The sequence below is a fragment of the Erpetoichthys calabaricus genome, chromosome 1 (assembly GCF_900747795.2).
Source record: "Erpetoichthys calabaricus chromosome 1, fErpCal1.3, whole genome shotgun sequence".
Lineage (NCBI taxonomy): Eukaryota > Metazoa > Chordata > Cladistia > Polypteriformes > Polypteridae > Erpetoichthys > Erpetoichthys calabaricus.
The window spans coordinates 193,616,999-193,626,172 of NC_041394.2; the positions used below are offsets into that span (position 1 = coordinate 193,616,999).

Here is a 9,174-nt window from a genome sequence, read left to right on the forward strand (position 1 = left end):
GTATTAGCCTGGCAACAGCAAACAACAGCAATAAATACAATGTCCAAAATAGTTTGGTATAGCAGGGGCAGTTGATGATGAATGCATGATCGAACCACACTGTGAACAGCTTTCTGAAAGCAATGTAAAGTTTTATTCTACCAGGATCCTGATACAGTGTGAGGTTTGAAGTGATAGGGAGCGCTCCCTCAGATGAAGATGTATCTAATCAGTACAAACTCACTCGGACAAACCAGCACAGGGCAGCACATACTTACAGACAGAAACTGTAATCCAAGGTGGTCGTGTCATAATCCAATTGTGTATATGAGGTGTATTAACAAACAGACAGATGACTGCGATCTCCTTGGCGTCTTTTAGGTTCTTCTTTAAAGGGCTGGCCTGCTCAGTCTTCTTTTCATCGGTCCCTATGCCCCCCGAAGCTGTTCAATACCATTACACAACTGGGATATGGAGGACATCTTAAGTGGTGCTGCTACATTCCAAGGGTCGTTGTGTATGGACAAACCAAGGCTTAAGATTGGCAATGTTCACAGTTTGCACTTTTTTTGTTACTGCCAATCTCCACTCTACTTAATAAGCCACTGAACCTTAGCTGTAAATTTTTTTGAGTCTTTGGAGAGGGGATGAGTCCTAATCCAGATGTTCTCACCAACCAAGATCTGAGAAGACTTGTGTCTCAGGTAGTACGACTGAGATTGTCTGGACTGGGCTGCCATCGTCCTGTCCTTCACATGTTGTGTAATGCGGTGGGTGGTTTGGAGCTGGTCGTGAATAGGTGTATCTGGTTTGGGTGGATTGTGACCAAGCACCTTTCTACAGGACCTGTAAGCTGTCTGCCAAAAGTTAACAATGCTGGGGTCTCACCTGTAACCTCATATACTGCCATGTTCTGTGCGAACCGGAGTTCAGGCAGCCACTTAGTCCACTCCTGTTGGTTGTCTCTGACGATAAATGCAATCATGGTCTTCAGGGTCTGGTTCACCTGCTCATTGCGACTGGATTGGGGGTAGTATGCCGCAGTCTTCAGATGGACCACCCTACACTGTTTCCACAACATGATGATGTTCTTCGGCGACCCCATCCAATGGGTAAATATCTCGTCCTTACGGATGGGGCATTTTTTCCCTCTGGCATTAGCCTTTGGGAATAGCTCCACCCATCTGGTAAAACTGTCCACAAAATTCTCCATAACCACCATCAGGTAGGTCTTCCGGTGTTTACTCCTGGTAAATGATTCGATTAGATCCACACCTAGGCATTCCCCTGTTGCGGTTATGGTCACTGGTTTACGCTTTCCCGAAGGAAGATCAGGTGTGGTTTTGTATTGTTGACAGCATTCCTTGCCAGCCCTTTTAAGTTAACCAAGCAAGTACTTAGGCAGAAGAAGAGCTCATGAGGCATGATAAATGAGAACCTTAAGCGCACCTACAGCGATAACAAGAGGGACCAACCATTGGGCAAGTGTAGGTCACTGATAGCTTCACCAGAGACAAAAACAGAATTAACTCTGAAGGAGCCAAGTCTCAGCAAAGTGGAGGAAGTGGTTAGGGAGGTGAGATTTAGCTCTGCACCTGGCCCAAGTGGTGTGTGCTGCAGAGTTTATAATAACTGCCCGAAGCTGCTTCATTGGCTCTTCTAGGTCTCTGTAAGTGATTTGGGGAGGGGGGTGATTGTCCAGTCATGGACATACACCAAAGGAGTATTCATACACAAAGAAGAGAACATCGATCAGTTTCGGGTCATCTCTTTATAAAGAGTGGGAAGTAAGATCTTCTTCAGCATTGTGGCTAAGTGACTTTACAATTTCCTGTTGAGTAACAATCTCATGGAAACTTGGGTACAGAAACGAGGCATACTGGGGGTTTCTGGGTGTCTGGAACACCTAGACATAGTAACTCAACTTATCAGGGAGGCAAGAGAAGGCAGAGGGGACCTAGTGGTACTTTGGTTAGATCTGACCAATGCATATGACTCAATACCTCACAAGCTGGTTCAGGTGGCACTGGAGAGGTACCATATACCACAGAAAATGAAAAGTCTAATCCTGGACTATTACAATAAGTTCAGCTTGAGAGACTCTGCTGGCCCGCTGACATTTGACTGGCACCAGCTGGAAGTAGGGCTTATCAACATTTGGCCTTTTTCTCACTGGTGATGAACATGCTGGTCAAGTCAGCAGAGACAGAATGCCACGGCCCCCTTAGCAAGTGCGGAGTGAGACAGCCACCCATTAGCACCTACATGGATGATGTTATGGTCACAACAACAACAGTGCCCAGAGCAACGTGGATCCTCCAGGGGTTGGAGAAACTCATGTTGCGAGCACGCATGAGTTTTAAACCCCCAAAATCCCAGTCTTTAGTGTTGAAGAAAGGGAAAGTAATTAACAAGGTTCACTTCAAATTGGGAGAAGACTTGATCCCATCTGTGACTGAAAAACCACTGAAGAGTCTTAGGAAGATATTCAGCTACAGCCTGAAGTATAGTGACTCCATCAAAACCATCACTACTGATCTGAAGGGATGGCTAACAACTGTGGACAAGTCAGGGGAAGTTCAAGGCCTGAGTGTACCTGCATGGAATTCTCCCAAAGATCATTTGGTTGCTGCTCATTTACAAAGTCCCATGACTGTAGCGGAAGGTTTTAAGCGTAAGGTAAGCAGCTACCTACGCAGATGGCTGGGCATGCCATGTAGCTTGAACAGTATAGGGCTATATGGGAACAGCAATAATATCAGGCTCCCATTTAGCTCTATCAGTGAGGAATTCATCATTGAACAGGCATGTTAACACCTGCACTGCTTGGTGTCTAAGGACGATAAAATATCTGGAGCAGGCATTGTTGTGAGGACAAGGAGGAATGGAAAGCAGCTGAGGCGCTACAGAAGGCTGAAGCTCAGATGAAACACAAAGTCCTTATCAGGAGTGTGGCACATTGTAGAGTAGGACTTGGAAGCTCACCACTAACCCAATACAACACCACCAGTGAGAAGGAAAGGTGAAGGCTGGTGCTGGAGGAGGTGCACACGTCAGAGGAGGAAGAAAGACCAAGTAAAGCCACAGCAATGCTGATAAAGGGCTCCTAGATGAAGTGGGAACAGGGAATGGAGACAGGACATTTGGAAGATTAAGTTCTTGATTCAGGGGTGTACAACATCCTCCCTAGACCATTCAACTTCTCTGCATGGGGCAAGGTAGAAACTCCGGCATGCCCTACGTGTCTTAAAATGGTCACCCTTGAGCACATCCTGAGCAGTTGTTCCGGGGCATAATACTAAGGGTGTTATAACTAGAGACATGACCAAGTCCTCAAGATCATCACTAAGGCAATCAGCAAGGGGATCAGCAAGAGTAAGAATGCTAGTGCTACAGCCAAGAAGATTGCAATTTTCAAGGTTTGCAGCCCATGGAAAGAATCAAGAACAACTTTGTTTGCTTGCTCTATATGGCTTGAGACTGGGTGATGACAGTCGACCTAGAGAGACAGCTGAAAATCTCAGCACTTATCACCAAGACCACTCTGAAATGACATCATCCTAGTTTCCAAGATTACAAAACAGCTCATCCTCCTGAAGATAACTGTGCCTTGGGAGGAGAGGATAAACGAAGTGCAGGAGTGGTAATGGAAAAAATATGAGGAACTGCTTCAGGTCTGTCGTAGAAAAGGGTGGAAGACCAGGTACATATCAGTAAAAGTGGGTTGCCAAGAGTTTGCAGGCCATTCCATCAGCAAAGTCTATGGAATGCTGGGTTTCACTGGTGTAAATAAGAGAAGAGCCATCAACAACAGTGTGGAGGCTACAGAGAGGGCATCAAGATGGATTTGGTTGAAAAGGGGTGATGTATGGGGACTGGAAAATTCCACTTGAACATAGGCCAACACTTGATCTACCTTGGTTGGGTCACCTGGTAGAGGGTGTCTGTTGTTTCCTGGTGTCATGAGGTGTTTTGGGTCTTACAACATTAATGACGTGTTCAAGTCTGTGTATCAAGGGATGTGTGATTAACATTATTATTATTATTACTGTAGTTGTGCTAGGAAATGTAAGTGATTCCAGCCTGTTGAAAGTGACATAATTTATAACTAGGGGAGTGGAAGGTGAGGAGTGTCTCCTAAAATCCACAATTATTTCTAATGTTTTCTGAGATATCAAGTTAAGATTATTGAGGTGCACCAACTGGCTAGCCTATCTACTTCCTTGTGCTACGTCATCCCATCCCCATCTGTGATCAGGCCAGTCAGGGTTATATCATCAGTAAACTTTAGCAGTTCAACATATGAGTCACTGGAGGTGCAGTCATTAGTGTAGAGAGAGGAAAGAAGGGGAAACAGAACACAGTTTGATGGAACCCTATGCTCAGGTTCAGGAGCCTTCACTGATATTTGCCCATTCTCACAGATGTCTGTTACTTAGAAAGTCAGAGATCCAGACGCATGTGGCAAAGTCCACATTCATGCTGAAATATTTGCTGTTTTAGATGTTCTGGTATGATTGTATTAAATGCACACCTGAAATCCACAATAAGCTCCAGATATAAGTAGCTGGAGAACCTACAGTAAATGCTGCAAGATGTAGTGAAGAGCCATGTTCACTGCATCCTCTAGTGACCTGTTGGCATGGTAAGCAAACTATAGTGGGTCAAGGATAGAATTTCTAACAAATCTGAGGTGCTGAAGAATCAGACGTTCACATGACTTCATTATTTCAAAGGTCAGTCGCACAGGCCTGTAGTTATTTAGACTGTAACCATTTTGCTTCTTAAGCACAGGGATGCTTGTGGATTATTTGAAACAGGCAGGGATTTTGCATTGAGACAAAGACTGCAAAAATGTCAGTAAATACAGGAGTTAACTGATCAGAACAATGCCTTAGTGTGGAAGGGTAAATGTTGTCTGGACCAGGGACTTTACAAAATTTCTGTCCATGGAACAGCAACTTACTTCATACTCAGAAATACGTAGAGGGAAAATGCAGTTAGAGTAATAGAGAAATAAATCAGACGGTTTGATGTCCTGAGGGGTAAAGGGGGACTTCTCAAACATGCAATAAAAATTTTTCAGTTGGTCAAATATAGAGGGATTAGTCTGTGACAGGAGGGCTTCCATTTGTAACCAGTAATCACTTGTAAAGCACTTGGTACTTTCCTTAAAATAATAGCAGTGCCACAGTTAAAGAGCACTGGGTAGGATGTGTCAGTATATTAATGAATGAGGTGTAAGGTCACATGAAGTGAGTACTGCAAACTCTGTTTCACCTACCGACCATTCTACTAAAGGTGACATTTTTTTACAGATATAGCAGTGTGTACTCATCACAATATAAATTATACTATTGTCAGAATGTAACAGAGATTTGCACTCACTCCAATTGGATCCACTGAATTTCATCTGCAGGGATTTCAGATATTGTATTATTAAAAATTATCTGACAACATTTTAAGAATTTGCAATCTGCTGAAACTATGAACAATAAAATACTGCACTATAGCATGATGGTGCATAAAACTGGAACTAGGTTTTGCAAACAGTGGTAATATCTATAAAATATCTAGGAAAAAGAGAAAAGAGTAAACATATAGAAAAGCAAACTTACAATACGGATGAGTTTATATCCTCCATGCCTTCCGGGGGCTTTGACATATACATATGTAATTAACATCCTTAATGTTATATTTACCCCAGACAAACAAACCAAAAGCACATAAACTTTCTCAACAGCCATAAATGTTACTATATGTAACAGAAACATCCGTCCATCCATCCATTTTCCAACCCGCTGAATCCAAACACAGGGTCACGGGGGTCTGCTGGAGCCAATCCCAGCCAACACAGGGCACAAGGCAGGAACCAATCCTGGGCAGGGTGCCAACCCACCGCAGTAACAGAAACATGTAAATACCAAAATGTCAACATAATCTTAATAAGAAAGGTATGTCTAGTATCCACTACTGGTACTAAGGCAGATTTAGTATATGTGCTTTGTGTGGTATGGTTTGAAACAGTCACCAATGCACTGTTTGTGCAGATGTTTTCTGTATTATTTTTTCTGTTACTTATACATGACAATGTAGAATGTCAACACAACCCATTGCATTATTGTAGCCTACTACAGTGCAATTTGGACACATTACACCTGATGCGAACATTGGCAGTTGCTGCATTGTGAATTATATTTAGGAGGCAAACATCGTCTTTCTTGTCCTACCTTTTTGCCACGTGCCTATTTAATGCCACAGGAGTCACCAGACATAATATGGTGGTTTGGTCATACAGTGCCACACACATTGGCTTTACTTTGTAAAATGTAAATTTGCTTTGTAAAAAGTAAAATCACAAGCATTTGGTGGAGATATACAGTCAGTTATACACTCAAACAAAGGGTCCACCAGTGACAACACAGATGAGGTAGCGATGACTGTTTTTGACATGTGACTTGGTTCCTTTACCAGTGTAAAGTATCATGTTCCATGGTTTACCCAGAACTTGCTTCACACAGCATGTGGAACTTGATAATGAATCATATCTGTTTGGATAAAATGTTTTATATCCATGAAAGCCTTCCATTGTAACCCATTAAACTTTCAACAATAGTTATGTCACAATTGGGAACATACACCTAATGCATATTTTTGATGATCACCTGATACACATCCCACAATTTGTACAGTTTCAGTGATGGCTTCATCATAGTCATCACTATTAGTGAAATGCACGTGTTTCGTAATGAATGAAAAGCAACACTCACTCATGACTTTGCCATAAATGGGTGTCTGCAACGAACCACGAATTAACGAACTGCAACATAGCTGGTCTCACTACCATCCTGTAGACCTTCCCTTTCACTCTTGCTGATACCCGTCTGTCACAAATTACTCCTGACACTCTTCTCCACCCATTCCATCCTGCCTGCACTCTCTTTTTCACCTCTCTTCCACAATCCCCATTACTCTGTACTGTTGATCCCAAGTATTTAAACTGATCCACCTTTGCCAACTCTACTTCCTGAATCCTCACCATTCCACTGACCTCCCTCTCATTTACACACATGTATTCTGTCTTGTTCCTACTGATCTTCATTCCTCTCCTCTCTAGAGCATATTTCCACCTCTCCAGGGTCTCCTCAACCTGCTCCCTACTATCACTACAGTTCACAAAGTCATCAGCAAACATCATACTCCACGGGGACTCCTATCTAATCTCGTTTGTCAACCTGTCCATCACCATTGCAAAAACGAAAGGGCTTAGAGCCAATCCCTGATGTAATCCCACCTCCAACTTAAATGCATCCGTCACTCCTACCGCAGACCTCACCACTGTCACACTTCCCTCGTACATATCCTGTACAACTCTTATATACTTCTCTGCCACTCCCGACTTCCTCATACAATACCACAGCCCCTCTCGAGGCACCCTGTCATATGCTTTCCCCAGGTCCACAAAGACGCAATGAAACTCCTTTTGGCCTTCTCTTAACTTCTCCATCAACATCCTCAGAGCAAACATTGCATCTGTGGTGCTCTTTCTTGGCATAAAACCATACTGGTGCTCACTAATCATCACCTCACTTCTTAACCTAGCCTCCACTACTCTTTCCCATAACTTCATGCTGTGGCTCATTAATTTTTTTCCCCTGTAGTTACTGCAGTCCTGCAGATTCCCCTTATTCTTAAATATCGGCACCAGTACACTTCTTCTCTACTCCTTAGGCATCCACTCATTTTCCAAGATTCCATTAAACAATCTGGTTAAAAACTCCACTGCCATCTCTCCTAAACACCTCCATGCTTCCATAGGTATGTCATCTGGACCAACGGCCCTTTCCATTTTTCATCCTCTTCATAGCTGTCCTTACTTTCTCCTTAATAATCCGTTGCACTTCCTGATTCACTACCTCCACATCATCTAACCTCTTCTTTCTCCTGTTCTCTTCATTCATCAGTCTCTCAAAGTTCTCTTTCCATCTGCTCAACACACTCTCCTCGCTTGTGAGTACGTTTCCATCTTTATCCTTTATCACCCTAACCTGCTGCACATCTTTCCGAACTCAGGCCCTCTGTCTAGCCAATTGGTACAGGTCCTTTTCTCTCTCCTTAGTGTCCAACATCTCATACAACTCATCACATGCCTTTTCTTTAGCCTTCGCCACCTTCACCTTGCGCCTTATCTCCTTGCACTCTTGTCTACTTTCTGCATCTCTCTGACTATCCCACTTCTTCTTTGCCATCCTCTTCCTCTGTATACTCTCCTGTATTTCCTCATTCCACCACCAGGTTTCCTTTTCCTCTTTCCTCTTTCCAGATGTCACGCTAAGCACCCTTCTTGCTGTCACCCTTACTACATCTGCTGTAGTTTCCCAGCTGTCTGTTAACTCTTCACTACACACCCAGTGCCTGTCTCATCTCCTCACTAAACTCAATCTTGCAGTCTTCCTTTTTCAACGTCCACCATCTGATCTTTGGCTCTGCCCTCACTCTCTTCCTCTTCTTGATCTCCAACGTCATCCTACAGACCACCATCCTATGCTGCTTAACTACACTTTCCACTGCCACCACTTTGCAGTCTTCAATCTTCTTCAGATTGACTCTTCTGCATAGGATGTAATCTACCTGTGTGCATCTTCCTCCACTCATGTACGTAACCCTATGTTCCTTCCTTTTATTAAAATACATATTCACCACAGACATGTCCATCCTTTTGGCAAAATCCACTGTCCTCTGACCTTCTTCATTCCTCTCCTTGACACCATACCTATCCATCACCTCCTCGTCTCCACTGTTCCCTTCACCAACATGCCCATTGAAATCCGCTCCAATCACCTCTTTCTGTCCCTTGGGTACACTGTTCATCACTTCATCCAACTCACTCCAAAAATCTTCTTTCTCGCCCATTGCACACCCAACTTGCGGTACATATGCACTAACAACATTCATCATCACGCCGTCAATTTCCAGCTTCATAATCATTACTCTGCCTGACACTCTTTCCACCTCCAAAACACTCTTGACATACTGTTCCTTCAGAATAACTCCTACCCCATTTCTCCTCCCATCCACATCTCTTGTACGCACAATATATCAACCTTCCTTCTCTCCATCATATCTGCTAACTCTCTCCCCTTACCAGTCATACTGCCAACATTCAATGTTCCTACCCTCAGTTCCACTCTCTTT

General features: G+C 43.5%; 1 pseudogene; it reads left to right on the top strand.

Annotated features, from left to right (window-relative positions):
- Positions 1-626: 626 nt before the first annotated feature.
- LOC114655187 (uncharacterized) lies at positions 627-3,134 on the top strand (annotated as a pseudogene).
- Positions 3,135-9,174: the final 6,040 nt, after the last annotated feature.